At 35.1% G+C, this 19,581-nt stretch overlaps 1 long non-coding RNA gene across 1 annotated transcript in view; it reads right to left on the bottom strand.

Moving 5' to 3' along the window:
• Nucleotides 1-8,165: 8,165 nt before the first annotated feature.
• Nucleotides 8,166-19,581, bottom strand: part of LOC118933358 (uncharacterized) — a 61,034-nt gene continuing 49,618 nt past the window's right edge. Inside the window, exons 3-5 of the long non-coding RNA XR_005033085.2 lie at nt 15,769-15,841; nt 13,863-13,922; nt 8,166-12,880 (exon numbers count right to left, since the gene is read on the bottom strand). This is a non-coding gene — a long non-coding RNA (uncharacterized LOC118933358). The remainder of the gene's footprint in view (nt 12,881-13,862; nt 13,923-15,768; nt 15,842-19,581) is intronic.

Genomic DNA, 19,581 nt, shown 5'->3' with positions numbered 1-19,581 from the left:
TGGTACTGAGCAGCCTTTCAGTAAGAGTTATCTAGGAGTTTTCTGGGTGAGATATTCCATGCCATAGACTTGCCATTGCACATTTTTCTCTCTGATTCATTCAGTTCATTCGAATGAATATTTAGTGTCTACTCTATTTCCCACATATTTCTAGCGTCTATGCTAGGTAGTATATGAGGTATTACCATGGTTAAGATAATTCAGGGGCAGTTTGAATACCAGCTCTACTCTTGGCTATATGGAATTGGGCAAATTACTTCAACTCTCCTTAATTTTCTCTCTTCCATATTGGGGATAATGTTAATGCATGAGGTTACTGAGAATTAAATTAGTTAATGCATGTCAAGTGTAAATAGTGCTTGACAAATACCGGCAGTCAGTGAATTTTAGCTAGCATTATGTTGTCACCAAAAGTAGGCTAGGCACAGCACAGGCTCTTACCTTGAGAGTGTTCAAATGAAATTGCACATATAGACCCATTTGCAAGAGCACTTCAACTAAAAAGGCAAAGCAGCATATGGCTAATAGAAGACTGGCTTTCAGAGACTCTCAAGTTGTCCACATAAGAAGGGCCAGAGAGAGTTCTGCAGGGCAGGATGCTTAGAGGTTTGACTTTATCTGGGTCTTAGAATATGGGTTCAACCTGGACATTTTACAGTCCCCATTGTTGAGACCAATACAGTTCCAAGAAACTAGAGTCAAACCTTGGGACTGAGAAATTCCCTAGAGATAATTGGTTTCATGCTCTTTGTTTTACAGTTAAGAATATAAAGGTCAGTTAGCCTGCCCATAAGTAAATATTTTCTGATGGGCCAGCCTCCATTTTAGGTGGTGGAGATTTGGCATTAAGTAAAACATACATATTCCTTGACCTCAAAGAGATTATATTCCAGTGGGAAAGATAGCAAATAAATAAGAAAATAAATGAGTAAATAGCTAATTTCATGAGCTTATAAATTGAAGATAATAAAACCAGGTAACACAAGAGAGAGTTTGACTAGTGAAGTGTTGTAGCTTTAGGAAAGGGTGTCAGAGAGGCCTCTCTGAGGAGGTGACATTTCAGTTGACATCTGAGTGATGACAAAGAGGCAAGGTGAGATTGAAGTGTAGGGGTGAGGAGTAGTCAGAGGACAAGGCACAGTGAGTGAAAAGGCTGGAAGAGCCAATGAAAAGGAGGCCAGGATGGTTATAGTGAAGTGAAAAGGAGATGAGGTCCAGAGGGAGGCAGGAGCTGGACTTCCTGGTCCTCAGGAAGGAGGCTGAACTTCATTCTGGCTGTTGTGCAAAGTCAGGTCAGTTCTTAAACAGCAGCATGACAAGGTCTGATTTAAGCTTTAGAAAGATCACGGTTTGAATGTAGAAGACAGAGGGAGCAAGAGTGGAGGTTGTGAAAATAACCCAAGGAAAAACAGTGGTGGTTTAGTCTAGAATTATAGCAAAGGAAATGATGATCAGTGGTCAGATTCTGATTATATTTTGGGAGTAGAGCTGTCAGCGCTCATTGATAAATTGGATGTGAAATTTGAGAGAAGAAAAGGATTCAACAATGACCTTTAGGTTTTGACCTAAATAACTGAAAGAATGCTGGAGCCATTTATGGACATGGGCATGGCCTGGGGGAGCATGGGGGAGTGAAGGGTGGGAGAAGATGCCCCAGATTTAAGGAAGGTAATTGATCATTCTGTTTGACCTTGCTTAGTCTGAAATATCTGTTAGGCATCCTAGTAGGAATGTCATATAGTTCAATATATAAATGTAGACGTCAGGAGATAAGTCCTGGCTATAGATAAAATTTTGAAAAAATAATACAGAGATGTGTTCAAAGCTATGGATTTAAATGAGATCATCTGATCACAGGAAGAGAAAGTAGACAAAGAGGTGGGTGCTGAGGACAGAATATGCAGGGGCTGAGGGTGAAGGATAAGTCAGAGAAAGTTAAGGAAAAGGAACAGCTGTGAAGTTAAGAGGAAAACTAAGAGTGTCAGTGATGTAGAAGTCAGGCACTTAAACAAAATAATGTGGCTGGCTAGTGGCAATCAGGACTGCTATTGTTACTTTTATAAGTACCTCGAAGACAGCAGAGGCCTTATGTTTCTAAATATCTGGTGAGAATTCACTAAGTAATTATTGATTAATTATGCATACATGTGACATAATGAAAACCAAATTTAACTTGATAGGAAAGATAATAAATTTCTATTATTACTTATTTGTAGGTCCACTGAGTTGCAAATATATATTTCTGTGTAATATCACTTGGTTATTCTCATGATCAATTATTGGTTAGTCACATCACACCCTCTGATTTAGTGATACAATACCTATCTTATTTATTTATTTTATTAAGGTATCATTGATATACAATCTTGCAAAGGTTTCACAAGAAGAACAATGTGGTTACTACACTCACCTTTATTATCAAGTCCCCCCCTACACCCCATTGCAGTCACTGTCCATCAGTGTACAATACCTATCTTTATAACCAGGGCTATGCATCATGACCCCAAGATTTAAATTATCCTTTGCAAATAATGAGGAAGATTTATAGTTGTGCTTGATTTGGACAAACAGTTAATTCAAAATCTTTCTTGAGGATACACATTATATTAGAAACAATTTGGGACCTTTATGAAGTGCACAATAATATGAATACACAGTAACTTCTCCCATGAATTTTACAAACTAAAAAGCAAAAACAGGCCAAAAAATCTATAATACAAGACATTAGGCTATGAGTGTTAAACAGAGATACAAGCTATATGTATTTCTATTTATTTATAGTATTTTCAAATTTTAATATATAAAAATATCCAATGCTTTAATCTTTAGAATCACTTCTGACCAAGTTAATTCCTTTTGTATTCAACAAAGTATCCTGTAGAAATTCATCAATATATTGAAGAATGAATTCATTTAAAGACTTTTAAACTATAATATCAGACCATCTATTGCACTGAAGGCCAATAACCTGATGTTTACACTTTAATCCTTTACCACAGATAAACCCAGGCAGACAGCAAATAAATACTTTACAACTCTAATCAACAAAGAGTGAACTATGTCCATTGAAAAGTATACTTTGGGCAAATGAATTACAGAGAGTCCACACAAAAAATGACCTCCAGGGAGTAGCCTAGTTTTGGGGAGAGGGAGAAAAGCTGAGTCGGGCTTTCGTGTTATCGGTTGGTGAGCTCTGCTGGGAGTAGATTCAGCACATGAACCCCACCATTCTTTAATGCGCATGGCAGCTAACAACTCTGAAAAGCTTCAGTGATAAATACAATACAACAATCACTAGCTTGAATATGGCAGTGATCTAATTTGGGGAAATACTAAAAAAGAATTGTTCGTTCTTGTATGTTCTGCTAAGCCCACTTTAACACATCAGTGGAAAGACATTCATAAGGTACTACATGGTGAAGAAAAACTAGGGATTGTAATATCGGTTTTCTACAACACTTTTTCTTTTCCAATGTGAAAATTTGTTTAAATACTGCAGTGGATGCCATATTAATTGCTAATTAATTCAGAACGTGTCTTAATAGAATTTAACTCATTTTTTTTTTCATATTAACACAAAAGATGGTGTTCTGGGGGCTGGGACAAATGAACCAAGAGATGTGTGATACCAGTCAAATAATTAGAGAATCAAACACAGTAGAAATAGTATGTCAGACCCAATTCATCAGACTAAGTCACAAAGACCCTTCCATATTAAATATCCTTTTAAAGATTGAAATATATGAAAAGAATATACAGTAGATCTTACAATTGTCTTCTTAACTCCAAATTTGCTAATACCATGGTAATGAGTTACTGGACAAAGTCATGAAAAACAGAAACCTACAAAGCAATATTGAAATGTATATAGGGATGGCTAGACCCCCTGGTGATTGGCTGGCATATAGTAAATAAAAACAAATATTTATTCTGTGAGAGAATGAGTTACTTGACATCTCAAAATCCTCAATTAAAATGTATGCCTCAATGCAGTCATAAACTTGTATATATGTGAAATCCTTCAGAACTGTTTGAAAATAATCAAAACTGTGAATGTTAAATCTGCAGTTTCTGAAGATCTATCATCACAGGTAGGTATTAACCTTAATACCTTAGAAGAGTGACATAAAAGCAAATCAACAAAAGAATCCATTGACCCCAACAAAGAACCTATTTATAGATATCAAAATCTTAGAGGGAAAATGTTTCTATAGTAATGCTCCTTATCAGTAATAACTCTGTGTTAATACAGCACAACTGTTACTGCCTATCTTTTTAAGTGTGCTTCCCCCAGTATGGCACAAAAGACCTTGCATAGCAAATTAAATTAAATGCACATACTTAAGTTAATCACATACTCAGAGTTTTCATGCTGAAGCAAGCACTGCAATAAAATTACTTTCCCTGGTGTTTTATGTATTACAGTAAGCATAATCTTCATTTATTATAGATTTTTCTTGATATTGCTATAAAATGACACATTGATAAAGGGTATTGCTGATACAAAATGCATTGGACTACTATTGTTCTAGCCTCAGTATTTTGTGTTTTCTATAATCCAGTAATACTTTTCAGCTTTTGTCAAAGGAAATGTAATATTTCATTTAATAGGATCCATCTTAAGCATCTGCAGCTTCACACTATTCTCTCTCAAAAAGGTTCTCTTCTTAGGGGTCAGACAAGCCACATAAAGTACCAGGAAGCAAAACTGACCTGGGAGTGCCACAAAGCAAGAGGCTTTGTTTCTTGAAATTTTGAAACTGCACATTAAAAAGGTTTTCTGCACACATAAAAATCTAAATGCACAAAAAATAGAGCATCCTGAACCAGAGAAAGGCAATAAATGCAATTCAGGAAGTTTGAGCTTTACTTAGATTTTCTTATCCTCTTTGTAGCTTGGGTAAATTGAAGCCTTTAGATCTCAGTTTAACTTGGTGGGGCTTTATAATCCAAGAGGACTCAAGCTCAATATGTCATGATCCCAGATAGTTTAGGATGATCACCAGTAACAAAGTTATATTGGGTTTACGTGCCTGATAAGAGTTGATTAAAGTGATGTTGGTCAAGTAATTCAACTTTTTTGAGTCTTAATTTCCTCATGTATGGAAAGGGGCTGGATGATTCATAAGGAAGGTCCTTCCCACAATTTTGATTCCTATGAAACTACCATGAAGTGCTGATATTTCTCTCCATGTCTAAAAACTAACATGTCCATAAGAATCAAGTCTGTGTAGTATCAGGCAGAGGAAATGAGTTTTTACTCCCAAAGTGAAACACTTGAATAACACTTATGATGGATCTGCCCTGGCCCTCTAAGCACTCCACACATGTGTATGCACTTAACCCTCAAAACTGAGGCAGCTACTATTATTATGTCCATTTAACAGATGAGGAACTTGAAGCATCAGGCCTATTAATTTATCTCATTCAAGGGTGCACAGCTCCTAAGTAGTGGGGTCAGGATGCAAACCCAGGCAGTTTGGCTTTAGATCAGTGCTTTTAACTCTCCACGCCACTACATGCCTAAGGTTCACAGAGCAGCAGACTTTATCCATATGGTTAACACTGATTATTTCAGTCTCATAGAACTCTTCCAGATACCCTACACATCAACAAAGATCAGGAAGCAGGGCTGACCATACTGTGTATTGTCAGACCTTGGAAAGGAAACATGACTCAAAACTCCTAATGTTGCAATTTGATTTAACTGATATAAGTAAAGTAGCCTTGAAAAAATATATATTATAACCCTGAAATTTCATTCAACATTATAATGATATTTGCTATTATATTTTGAAAATGGAAGTCCCATGAGGAATTCAGATCTTTTGGCCACCTTTCTTATATTATGGTCTGAATTTCATCTGACTTTCCATCCTGCCTTTTGAAGCCTACACCCTTTCTTGACTGTAGGCTCCTTGAGAATTGAGACTTAACCTATCTTGATTCTCTTCTATCTCCAGTGTGTAGGACACTGGACATTCAGTAAGTATTTGTTAAATGAGTCAATAGATATTCCACAAGTGTTTGCTGAATTAATAATATAAAACATGTAAGATTCTTTTTGTACAAGTAGCCAATATTCTCCTGCTTCCTTTTCTGTGACAAATAAATACATTTAATGGAGAGCAGTATTACCCCCAGGGTTTTACTTATCAATTTACTGCTTTCATAACCAAATGATTTGATCCCTCTGTTGGCAAATCACTACCTGGGTTTTCTGAGACAAAATTTATTTTGATTTGGTTATATTCTGTTAAGTATTATCCTAAATGTAGAGCATAACTGAATAGGATCTAATGTTATACATTTTAAGCCTTGCCATTTATACTTACAAATAAAGAAGAAATAATTTTTAGACCATGGATATTTATTTTCAGTTCAAAATATGATCCACATAACTTAATTGAACAAGCAGTAGTCTCTTATTCCAGGACCTTACGATAGTTGTAATAATGCCATTTTTTAATGCAACATAGTATCATGTATAATGTTAAATATAATTCTTTTAACAGTGCTGGGAGACAATGAAAATAGTTCAGAGAGAAGAAAAAACTTGTCTAAGGTTCAAATATGAGTAAGTGGTAGAGCCAAGACCAACAAATCTACTTTTGAAATTGGGGTTTAGTAGCTTTCCACTATCATGGTATTCATTTAAAATACCTAAAAAAGATAATCAATGAAAGAAAAGGATGATTTATTAACTACCACTCAAATGTCCAAGAAACATACATGTTAAATATATGTCAAATTACATACATGTCATTTTCAGAGCTACATTTGCGCACACACAAAAAAATGAAAAGACTTATTTTTGTGAAGAAATGAAACCAGGAGCTAATAATAATTGTGGTTTGGTTATACACTGTAAAGCAAAAAGGCAGGTTTGTGGTTTTTTAAGAAACTTTAAAAGAAAACTGAGACCCTATCACATTAAACTGGGAAGGCGAAGCCTGAATGAGTTTTAGGAGGTGCTCACTGAGTGCATGTGCTTGCACACTAAGCATCCATTAAGTGAGTTTCAGTAAGGTTCAATCTCAACCAGTTATTCTTAATAAGTTTTCATTGAAAGATCAGTCTTTGTTAACCAATGTACAAAAGATCTCTTCCATTGAAAACAAGACATCTGGTTTATACAATAAAAGTGAAGTCTACTTGTTTCAGTAGCTAAGAAACGAACCATGAAAAAGCCTAATTTTGAGTTTAGCAATCAAGTTGCAAACCTAATCCTTTGCACAGAGGCTGCTGAAGACCCCTACTAACTGTGTTAACCACCTGACATTGAGTTCAGTAAATTGAACTGAAATTAAACCCTAAAGAGAACAATTTAAATGATAGGGCATGGGGAAAATCAAACATAAAACACAGTCACCCAGCTGTAAGAAGCAGGAAATCCACAGTGGAATATGATTATCTGAATGCATGGTGGAATATGATTACCTAAATGTGGATGATGAGTCTCAGATTAATAAACTTGTACTTCCACTGAGAGTCAAGGTTATCAACTGCTTCTCTAAACAAATTTTAAAGCCCACGCATGGTAACCTTTGAAATTTTAACAGAGCATCACCAGGCTTGCCCTGATTGCTTCAGTTTACATGCCACTGGTCATAGAACTTTGAACGGGCCATTTTTGTTTGGAAAACTTGTAGATATTGTATCTCTTTAAGTTAAACAAACCCTTGGACATACACACATGCTGTTTAATGAGCACTGTCCCCTACAAATGGAAATTTTCACTTATAAGGAATTGAATGTAATAGTATAAACCAAATTTAATAGTCACCAGGCTAAAAAAAAGAAATGCTCATTTCTTATCTTTTCTCCTAAATATGCTTTATATGAAAGATGTCTTTGTCTTATATTTTATTCTTTAAGAGGATGATCCTGTATGATGTGGAGTTACACCTATTTTTGTTAAACTATTTTATTATGATATCATAAATATCATAAAACTTCATTGTTTTTGCTTTACAATAATCTCTATTCAAATACAGAGGTGTTTCTAAGCAAATTTCTAGTAGTGTAATTCTTTTTTTCTATTGAATTCCATAAAAACATCATAGGCACATTTTTATAAGGAAAAATATAACCCCTTGATAAACTAAAGGCATATTCAATTCTACAGCAAAGAAAGCTCCAATCATTTAATCAAATTAATGAAATTAATTTTCCATAAACATTGACAGTGATGTTCAGAATATTCATAATATTATTGGTCTATAATTACTACATCTTGGAATAAAAGTACTATAGAAAATATAAACAACCATGTTAAACTCTGACATATTCATTTGTTTTTTCTTTTATTGAGATTTTAAACACATTTGCTTTTATGTCTAGGTTTTTCTACTGCTTCAGACTCAGACAGAAGTGGGTGGAGTATGAATAAATTCAAGTATTAACAATGTAAAAATTGACCTACTCCAAATCCTAGGATAACACTGGCCAAACATAGTGACAATTCAGTGAACTACTCTTAATTGCCTTTGCATTTCTTAAACTTTTAACTCAGTCATGAGCAAAGATATGATATAAAATTGGAGGTCCAAACTATACACCCATTTGATATAGGGCAAGCTGTGTGACTAGTGCAGAATGTGCCAATAGCAGAAACTAAGTCAGAGGGCCTTCCGTATACACCTGTTTAACATAAGCATTATTAAAACATGATGTTCAAATGCATATATATTCACATTGTTTATCCTGTAGTAAAGAGTGTTTTGAAAGCATTTTAATTGCATGCCACTGGGTGGAGTTTACTACTGGACTGCCACTCCCAATGGATTTACACATAGTCTAATCCATACATTTGTGCAGCATCTGCCTGGTCTTGGTATGCAGTTGACTTTCTAACCCTTGCATTAAGTTGACTGGTATTCCATCAGAGCAAAAAGAACTTCAGAAATATTTTATTTTATCATGACAACTAAGGAGAAATTGATTGTTTTAAAATCTAGAACATTTATAATTTTAAAATCCCCCCAAGGTGAAGAAAAAAAAATTATAGTCGTAGCCAATCAGGAGAGTGTCAGGAAGCCTGGAGCTCTGCAAGCCTCACTCAAGCTTCGGCAAAGTAGTCCTGGGAATACAGGATACCTGTACAGTAGAAGAGGCAGGCATCCCTAAGGGTAACACAACACTAAAATGGGAAGTCCTAAGGCCTCTCCACCCCTGCAAAGCACATCAACATATAGAGCTCACTTCTTAACAGGAATTTTCAGCTCATCTTGTAGTGAGATGCTACCAAAAGGAAAGTGTGTCATGACCATGGTTCCTGCATGCACAATTTGCTAATAATGATACCTACATGACAGCTACTTAGTTCCTCTTCAGTTCCCTCCAAATGGTTCCTATCTCCACCATTGCTCTGAAGCTACAACCTAAGTCAAGTATTCAACCCCATCAGGAAAGCATTCCCTACATGCTTCACATATATGAAAGGACTCAGTCAATGGCATTTGATTCACCTTTTTTATATTGAACTCCATGAAGTTACATTGTTCTAGTTCCCCATCATCCTCTTGAAACAATTGTTCTCTTTTTTATTTGCATCTTATTTGCTGAAAACTTCACCCTCTATTGGGTCAGTCAGTAACTATTTAGTTTTTCTTCTCTCCATATCTGTATTCATGCTCTCTCACATTCTGTTTTATTGTGGTAATGTGTTAATGGGTATATATACATCAAGTCACCAGCAATCCTGCACACTACTCTAATAAGTATCTCCCTAGAAAATTATGTGTAATCATTACTCTCTTTCTGCTCAAACATTTATAACAACTATAAAATAAAATTCAAACTAATAATGTCCTAGACTCTGTGCTTGGTACACAAAGAGAAAAAGCATCTGTTCAGTCTGGAATTAAGAGCCTTTCAGAATATGAATCACTCAACCAACTTGAGATGAAAAAGTCAAGATCTTTTAAGGCAGTGAAAAGCCAACAGATTGGTGAAATAAAAATTGCCAAAAGGAGATAATCATACATAATTGGTGTTCAGTAAATGGTTGCCAGTAAACTGAAGAGCCAGGTTTCAATTAGGGGAAGGGAGTATAAAAAAGAGATAAGAAATAGGCATGGGTCAAATGGTTGGGGATCCAACATGTCTACTGGATAAAAGGGGTAGGGAAGAAGGAAATAGGAAATAGTGAATTGAGAGATGGCATGAGCTAGATTAAGGTAAAAGAAGTAATATCCATAAGAATCTGGGCATCAGTAGTGATCCACAAGGATATCCTAGAGACAGACAGAGGAGAGCCTTAGAGTGAGAGAATATATTATTTCCTAAACAAATGTTAAGGAATAAAGACAATGTTTTTAAGGCAACAGGCAGTAGCAGATGAATAGACATAGAAATGAATATACATGCATATTTAAAAAGGAGAATATTTTTGGAAATATTTTTATTTTTGGTTTCCTTGTATATAATCTCCCTATTCAATGCCTTGGAGAGGATTAAAACTAATATAGCAGTAATGCAAAGAGTGTTAATATTCATCTATAATCATAGGATTTTCAAGTGATAATCATCTTGAGAGATTTTTGTTCAGAGAGAAATGTTTACCCTTCCATCTTGTTCATCCACATAACAAAAGCAAGACTTGAATGGTCTCACCTACATTGACCTTATTTTTTTCTTTTACAGGCTTTAGGTAGAGAGAACTCTGAATGTGAATAAGTGACATCCCATTTTACCTAGAAATAAAATGGAAAGCCTGTCCAGAAGAGCAAAAGGGAAATTCACAAGGTGTAAGAATAGGATGAAGACATGGCTAATGTCCCTCTGAGACCTATTATCCCCACAGAAGTAAGTAGATGGAAACTCAGACAGGTTGAGGAAGAAGCCAAAAGCAGTCTGTACTACCTCCTATTTGGAATTCTTAGAAAGAAGACTTCCTCACAGGGGATCCACACTGGCTAATATGAGGATGCCTCCGCAGAGCAGAAATTAACATGATTGCACGGTGACAGAGAGCTTTCTTTTTTAATATGATCTAAAACATTGTGTCTTGCTAATTTATAATCATGTTTTGTATGAATGAAGATGAGGTATGTGGACCAAGCTCATGCTCCCAGATCACGGGTTTGAGGTCACCTGCTATTCCATCTGAGGTAGCCAAATATGGTCCTCACAGAGCTTTATATGAAGTACCTAAGGCTGAATTTTGGCATTCTACCCTGCCTAGATGGTACACTGGAGAATCTTGTGGAATAGGACAATTAAATGCAGGAATACTGGTGGAAAGGCTAAAAAGTAGTCCAGAACAATAAAATCTAGGCCATTTATACTCAGCAGATTTGGGAAGCTAAATCCTAATCATTCCTTTAGGTTAACACCAAATCGGTAAAGAAATGAAGTACTGAACAGTGACTATCATTTTGATCATCATACTGACCTTCTTGAACTGCCTTGTGGTAAGAACATATTGTTCTGGACAGATTTCAAGCAGAGTGGTCCAAACCATTAGCAGGGAAAAGTCCCTTTGGTAACAGTTAAATCAGTAAGTTCAATGTCACATGGAAAAGAAATCTAAAACATTCACAATGTTTTTTCTCCCAGAGAACTCGTCCACACATGTTTGTTTTACCACAACATTTTACCACTCCTACCAAGAGTCTGTTGACTCTGGCCACGAAATAGCAACCATGAGGATTAGAGGTCACACACTACTAAGACAGAACTCACACCCCCACAAAAAAACCTGGGACTGGCATCCCTTCCTTCTACTTTTTCCACTCTTATTTCCATTATTCTCTCATCACTCTGAACAAAGTGCCATACCTCCTTTGTTTCAGACTTTTGGCATTTGCTTCTAGACAAGCTACAAGAATTACTAACTTTCTTCTTGTTCTTACATGAGTCTCCTTTTCTGACTTGCACAGGGAAAATCTCCTCTCTCTGACCTTTTACTTACTTCTGAGTTTGATATTCAACAGAATTTAATTAACTGACCTTTCAGGAAAGAGTACAAATGGGAACTAATCAGTATCATTTGCCATTCCAAAGTTACCAGATGAATGTGGACCAAAGTAATATATGTGTGATCCCACACCATTCTAGGGAAGTAGGACTCAATCTTTCATGTGTATATAATTATCAGTTGGGTAACAGCACACCTTTTAGTAAATCATATTCTTCTAACAACATTCCACACTAAGAATGATGTGATCTGATTTTAAAATGCAATAGCATGTCAATTCACTGGAATACTATGGTACAAAGAGAGGGGGGGAACCCCTCATAAACTCATATGAAATGATTTCTAAGATATATTATTTAGAAAGAAACTGCATAACAAAGTAAAATAAGAATGAGTATATAATATTCTACCACTTAGGTTTAAAAAAGTGGGGAGGGGTCTTGGGAAGGACTTTTAAATATTGACTAGTTCATGATAAAACAATGTGGAAGGATACACAAGAAACTGATTACACTGGCTGACTCCTTGGAGAGGAGCTCGATGATTATGGAACAGTCATGGAATGGAAACTTTCCATTGAATATTCATTTATGCCTTTGTAAAAATGTGAACCATATTAATGTATTATCCATTAAAAAGTAATTAAACTAAAGTTGAATAAATATTTGTCATAGTATTTTGTGAATCTAAGAACTGGCAAATTTTATTCCACCATTATATTAATCCTAGGAAAGTGTAGATGATGTCTGAAATCACATCATTGACAAGGGAAAATCATGGTCCCTGGTTCTGGAAAAAGCTGTGGTGGGCTTGGTCCATACACTGACCTTCTTGAGTCATGCTGGTTATAGTGCCTGGGGAGAATGAGAAACTTCAGGAGACGTCTTCAGAAATTCTGTCTTTGAACTTTTCAAATGCAACATTAAACCTCAATCATTGCACATGATATTTTTCATTCTATAAGCAGTGCAGGATGGTAGAAATGATGTTAAAGAAATTGAAAAAAACAAAACAAAAAATTTACCCTTTGCAAAAGCAGTTATTTTCACTCTAGTTGGAAACAAGACAAGAAGCTATATTGATGAAGATTTTATTGAATAGTAGTTGTAATATTTTATGGTTTTCTCAGACAGACACCATCTCTTATTCATCCTTTAGCACCCACTACCTATAACAGTAATTTTCAAGTTATGTTCCATGAAACCCTGAGGTGCTTCAGACATTCTGCAAATATTTGACTTGATTTACTTTTAAAATATATGCAAACTGTGTGTATACACATACACATACAGACATATATATCTGTTATATCCATTATATATAAGATGTACAGAAACACACATATAATATATATATATGCATATATATGTATGTTTTGAAAATATAAACACATTTTATGTAATGTTTTACATCCAAACTGTAGACTTGGAGTCAATGAAAACATTATGGCCAAAAACTTCTATGGCCAAGACAGCTCATTTTTACACAAATCTAGGAATAATTATTATGCATATATTTGAACTTCTTGAAAATGTCAGTACTTAGGAAGAATGAAACTTTGCAATTATGCTTTACTAAAATTCAGAACTGAACATATCCAAGTATATAAAATTTTATGTAAAAGATTCATTCTGCTCTTCTGCTCTCTTCGCTGGGTAGGCAATTTCAAACTGATTCTATTTAGTCCCTATTGGATCAAAGAAAAGATTTGTCTTCAAGTCACCATCACCCCTTAAGATGGCTAAAGTCTTCACTCTTCCGGAAATGTGATTATTACAAGTGTCCTGAGAACTGTAAGGCAGAAGACTGTCTGATGGGGGGCTAAACAGAGCCTCAAGGGAGAGAAGATGTCACTCCAAACTGAACAAATGATGAACAGACTGAATTCCCTTGACTGGCCCTAACCATGTGACAACAATAAAAATAACATGGAACTCACCTAGGTTCCAAACAGCTTCCTGGAGCTGGAACATGTGATAGACATCATTGCTTTGCCTGGCTGGTGTGAGAGGTAGGGTGGATCATACATCCTCTTCCTTCTCTAGTCATGAGTATTTCATCTCTTAAAGGTAGGGAAATTTGCCCTTCAATTATCTGAATCTTTCTATATTTCTGCCCTTCTGCCACTGCCAGTAATGACATACTGGCAGAAAGGAAAGTATACTTGAATTACAAATGAAAACAATTTTATGAGCCCTGGCTGAGGGACTTAGGAGGAAGGAAGATACAAATTAATACTTAGAAATGCCTGTGCATGTTCAAGTAAATGTTAGTCAAGTTTTAGGTATATCTGTCTATTATATGCCTTTCTCAAATCATCGTAATCACATATGCAAAGACAAGTGAATTTATAGCAGGTAGCATGTTGAGGTTATCATAATTTTATCACTCATCTGTAAATTTGGGATGTTTCTTTTTCTTGTGTGACATATTTATGATAAATAATGTAAGTGGCTGTTATATTTTGTTGGTGATATAGCTATGGAATAAAATCAATCTATTATTCCTATTAATCACAATTATTTTCAGATTGAAAATCATGCTGTTTTTCCTTTTGCTTTTAACTATTACTATTTGCAAGTATTTTTCTTTTTTTTCTCAGCTTTCCTGAAGTATAATTGACAGATAAAATTGTAAAATATTTAAAGTGTATAACATGATGAGTTGATATATGTATACACTGTGAAGGATTCCCACAAAAAGTTAATTAACACAACCATGACCTAATATAGTTACCTTACTTCTTTTTTGCCAAGAATGTCTAAGATCTATCTCTAAGCAAATTTCAATTATACAATACAGAGTTATCAACTGTTATCAGTATTATAGTCACCATACTATACGTTAGATCCCCAGAACTTACTCATCTCATTACTGAAAGTTTGTAGTCTTTTAGCAACCTCTCTTCATTTTCTTTACATACACCTCTCCCCAGCCACTAACAACCACTGTTCTACTCTCTGTTTCTATGAATTCAACATTTTTTTAAAAAGATTCCACCTAGAAATGATACCAGCCAGTACTGTCTTTTCCTCTTTGGCTTATTTCACTTAGTATAATGTCCTCCAGGTTTATCCATGTTGTTGCAAAGGGAAGGATTTCCTTCTTTTTTTCAGGTTGAATAATGTTCCACTATATATCACATGTTCTTTATACATTCATGCATCAGTGAACATTTAGGTTACTCCCATGTCTTGTCTATTATAAATAATACTGCAATGAACATGGAGATATAGATATCTTTGCAAGACAGTGATTTCATTTGCTTTGGATATATATATACCCAGAAGTAGGATTGCTGGATCATATGTTAATTCTGTCTTTATTTCTTGAGAAACATTCATACTTTTTTCCACAGTGGCTATAACAGTTTACTTTCCCACCAACAGTGTACAAGGATCCCTTTTAACCACATCTACACTAGCATTTATTTCCTATGTTTTTCATATTTGATATCCTTAGATATATGAAGTGATATATCACTGTAGTTTTAATTTGCATCTCCTTAATGATTAATGATGTTGAGCAACTTTTCATGTACGTCTTCATAATTGTATGTTTTCTTGGAAAAAAGTATATTCAGGTCCTTTGTCCATTTTTAACTGGGTTATTTGTTTTTTTGCTATTTAGTTGTGTGACTTCCTTTATATTTTGGATAGCAACCTCTTATCAGATATGTGCTTTGCAAATATTGTCTCCCATTCCATAGGTCGCCTTTTCATTTTGTTGATAGTTTCCTTTGCTGTGACAATGCTTTTTAGTTTCAGTTTACTTTTTTTGTTTATTTTTGCTTTTTGTGTCAAATCCAAAAAAATTATTATCAAGACCAATGTCAAGGGACTTACCCCCTGTATTTTCTTCTTGTAGTTTTATGGTTTTAAGTCTTATATGCAAGCTTTTAATCCTTTAGTTGATTTTCTGTAAGATGAAAGACGGGTATAATTTCATTCTTTTGCATGAAGCTACCCAGTTTTCCCAGCACTATTTATTGAAGAAAATACAATATACAGTGGTTTATGAGTTTACAGGTTTATGGCTGAAGTATTTCTCAGCCCTTCTTGTCCTACTGGATGTGGTATTTTCTCAGTCTCCCAATCACTCAACTGGTTTCTGGATATTTCTCAGAAGGATTTGATCCCTGTGTAGCTGTTTATTCAGTGCATCTATGGCAGGAGGGAAAGACAGAAGCCTCCTATTTCACCATCTTAGTGACAGCACTAGAGATCCTTGCAATTATTTTTCTTGAAACCTTGCAACCAAAGCCCTTCCAAATACAAGCTGAAAAGGCTGAAAATAAAACTACAACTGGCATTCATGAGCTCCAATTACTAAGGCTTATATTTGATCAAAACAGTCTATTCTTCTCATTAATTGATCTCATTAAATATTTTAATATGAGTCTATGAAATAAAGTTATATTAAAAGAAAACTGTTTTTATCTGTGTATATATTTGGTTTCCAATGTATGACATACATTTTATTCACATGTTGGTATTTAAAACACTTGAAAAACACTGGTCTATGACAAAGAACAGGTTCCAAATAAATTTAAAATTCCCTCATTATCTAAGTAAGATCACTTTCATCTTAACAAAATTCAGAAGTCATGTAAAATGGTTAAAAAACAAAATTTGAGAAATTTATACAATAGAAAGCAGTCCTGCAAATAGTAAGTTACTTCTACCTTGAAATTAAGAGATAACTAAAAAATTAAGAGAGTTCTTGTGAAGTAATTTGATTTCAAAAACTTGATTTTAGTAACCATAGATGGCCAGAAAGAACTTATTTTATTCATGAAGGGCTTAGCTGTGATAAGTCATGAATAATAATCCATTTATTTTTCAATAGATTTTAAATGTTCTTCCAAATTTGGTAGAATACATTTTTCCACTTTTAAATATATGGCATTTATCTACAAATGAGCAAGTGTTCGCAGGTGGCCTTAATAAAATGAGCACTCTAAATATAAAATCTCATTACTACATAAAGGAAACAACTTTCTCAGGCTATTACATAAATTTCATCCATCCATTCATTCATTCATTCAATAAATATTATTGACTGCCTATTAAGCAAAAAACAAACACTAGTACCATCATGGAATTTACATTCTAGCACAAGTAGACAGATAATATTAACATAATACTTAAGTCAACTATATAATATTTTATATTATTCCAGTATTCTGGAAAAAATTAAAATTAGAGTAGGTTAAGGGAGATTGGGAGCACAGGCAACATTGACTGGTTGCAATTTTAAATAGGACAATCAGAGTAGACTTCATTTTTAATGTGATAAGCAAAAATTGAAAGGTAAGCGCCACGTACATAGGTAGGCAGAGTGTTCAAAGCAAAGGGAAAAACTAGTGCAAAGGACCTGAGACAGGAGGATACCTGATATGTTGGGGAAACATCAGGAAAATCAGTATGTCAGAAACAGAGTGATCAAGGGGAAGAGTAGGAGAGGAAGTCAGAGAAGTAAGTAGACTAGAACATATAGAATCCTATAGGCCATTTGCAAGGGTTTATTTTGACTTTCACCCTGAGTGAGATGGAAAGCCAATGTAGGGTTTTGAGCAGACATGTAGCAAACTTAATGTCACTCCTATATGATAAATACCTTATAATAGTCGATACACTAACAGATTACAGTGTGAATAAGATGTGTAATAAAATTGTTCCTCTAAAGTCTTACATTCTAGGAAGTTTATATTCTAAAACAGTCACGCAAAAACCATTTATTGAGTAATCACTGTATTTCAGGGGCTATTCATTAATTCATTCCACAGATATTTCTTAAGTGCCTACTGTGGGTCAGGTACTACTCATGGTACAGAGACAGGCACCGTGGGCACAAAGATGAAAGTATGGTGGGGGAGGATAGGATGCTCTAGAAGAGCATCAGGGTTTAAATTTTTGTTTCAGCATTTACTATCTATGTGACCTCACACAAGTTCCTTAAACATTTGAAGACCATTTTCTCATCTGTAAAAGGGAATACTAAAAACATTTCTTACACTATAGGGTTTTGTAAACATCATTCTCGTTGTTATATGGAAATAAGTAGGGAACAATCTAGGAAAAAGGGAGAATAGTGAGGGGGCCACTGCAATCATCTAGGGGAGAATCTAGGACAATGGTGGAAATGGTGAGAAATTATCAAATTCAGGCTATATTTTGGAATTAGAACTAACATGACTTAATGATTGATGGACTTGATGTGGTATGTAAGGGAAAGAGCAGAATCAAGGCTAACTGCTAGATTTTTGGCCAAAACAACTAAGTGGACAATAGTATCATTTTATTGCGTTGGTAAGACTGGACATTTGGAAGCAAGAATTGAGTTCTATTTTGGATATGTTATATCTGAGTTACTGGTTGGGCTTGCAAGTAGATTTCAAGTAGGCATTTGGATATATAAATTTAAATTCAAGAGAGAAGCCAAGCCTAGAGATCTAAATATGGAATACAGCAATATATCGGTGGTAATTTCACCGTAAGATTAAATTAACTGCTTAGATAGAGAAAGTAGACAGAGAATAAGAAGACCAAGGACTGAGCTCTGGATTACATTAATAGTCCAAGCTCAGATATAAGGGAGGAGTCAGCAAAGGAAAAGAGAAGTGGCCAGTAAAGTAGGAGGAAAACTAGAAGACTGTGATGTCCAAAAAAGACAATAAAGGTAAGGAAATGATCAGCTATCGCATATCCTCCTGAAAGTTTGAGGAAAATGAGGATTGAGATTTGACCATTGGTTTGAAATAACATGGGGTCATCACTAACTTTGTCAATAGCAGTTTCGGTTTCAGTAGCCACAGTCGCCTTGCTAGTCTTCAAAATGGCCAAGCATGTTCCTATCTCCAGCCCTTTGGATTTGTTCATTTCTCTTCTTTCAGATATTCACAAGGCTTGCCCCCTTGGTATATTTAGGTTTCTATCTCCTGAAAGGTAAACCCTTCTGAATCACTGTCTTAGTTTGGTTTCTCACCAGACAGACTCTGAGACCAGGACTGGAAGCAGAGAGTTTGTTTTGCAAGGTAATCTCTGATGGTAGAGTGAGGAAATTGCAAAGAAAGACAAAATGAGAGAAAGCCAATGAAAGATGTGTTGACAGGAGGGCTACTACTCAGTCCTACTGAAAACTCCTTGAAAGACTGAGGAGAACACACTACAGAATTGTCACCAACTTTATTCCTCATTGAATAAAGATCGTTTCTGGGGACACTAATACCTAGCCTTCCCCCATGTACTTACTGTCACAGCAGGTACTTGAGGGTGTGGCACATAATAGGTTCACAGTGAATATTTGTTGAATGAGTAAGTGGGATATGTAGGATTTTCTCGAGACACTGGATGGAATAAGAATAGAAAATGAATCTGAAAAGATTTTTAGAGCATGGTAATGATTTTTTTAAGAAGATAGAAAATATTATTCAAGTGTTCTCCTGTTTTTCTTTTTTTAAAAAAATAGACACTTATTATAATTCAAAATATGGTGGCTTAAATAAGATATAAACTTAATTTCTCTGTAAATTAACATCCAGTTGTAAGCAGTCTAAGACTGAGAGGGTAGCTATCCTTGACATGATGCCACCTATCTCTGGACAATGTAGTTGTCCCACTCTCTCCATCCTCCAGCTAGTTGGAAAAGGGGAAAGA

Source organism: Manis pentadactyla, chromosome 5 (assembly GCF_030020395.1).
Source record: "Manis pentadactyla isolate mManPen7 chromosome 5, mManPen7.hap1, whole genome shotgun sequence".
NCBI lineage: Eukaryota > Metazoa > Chordata > Mammalia > Pholidota > Manidae > Manis > Manis pentadactyla.
Note: the sequence above shows the minus strand (reverse complement) of the source record. Positions and strands in the feature narration are given on the sequence as shown.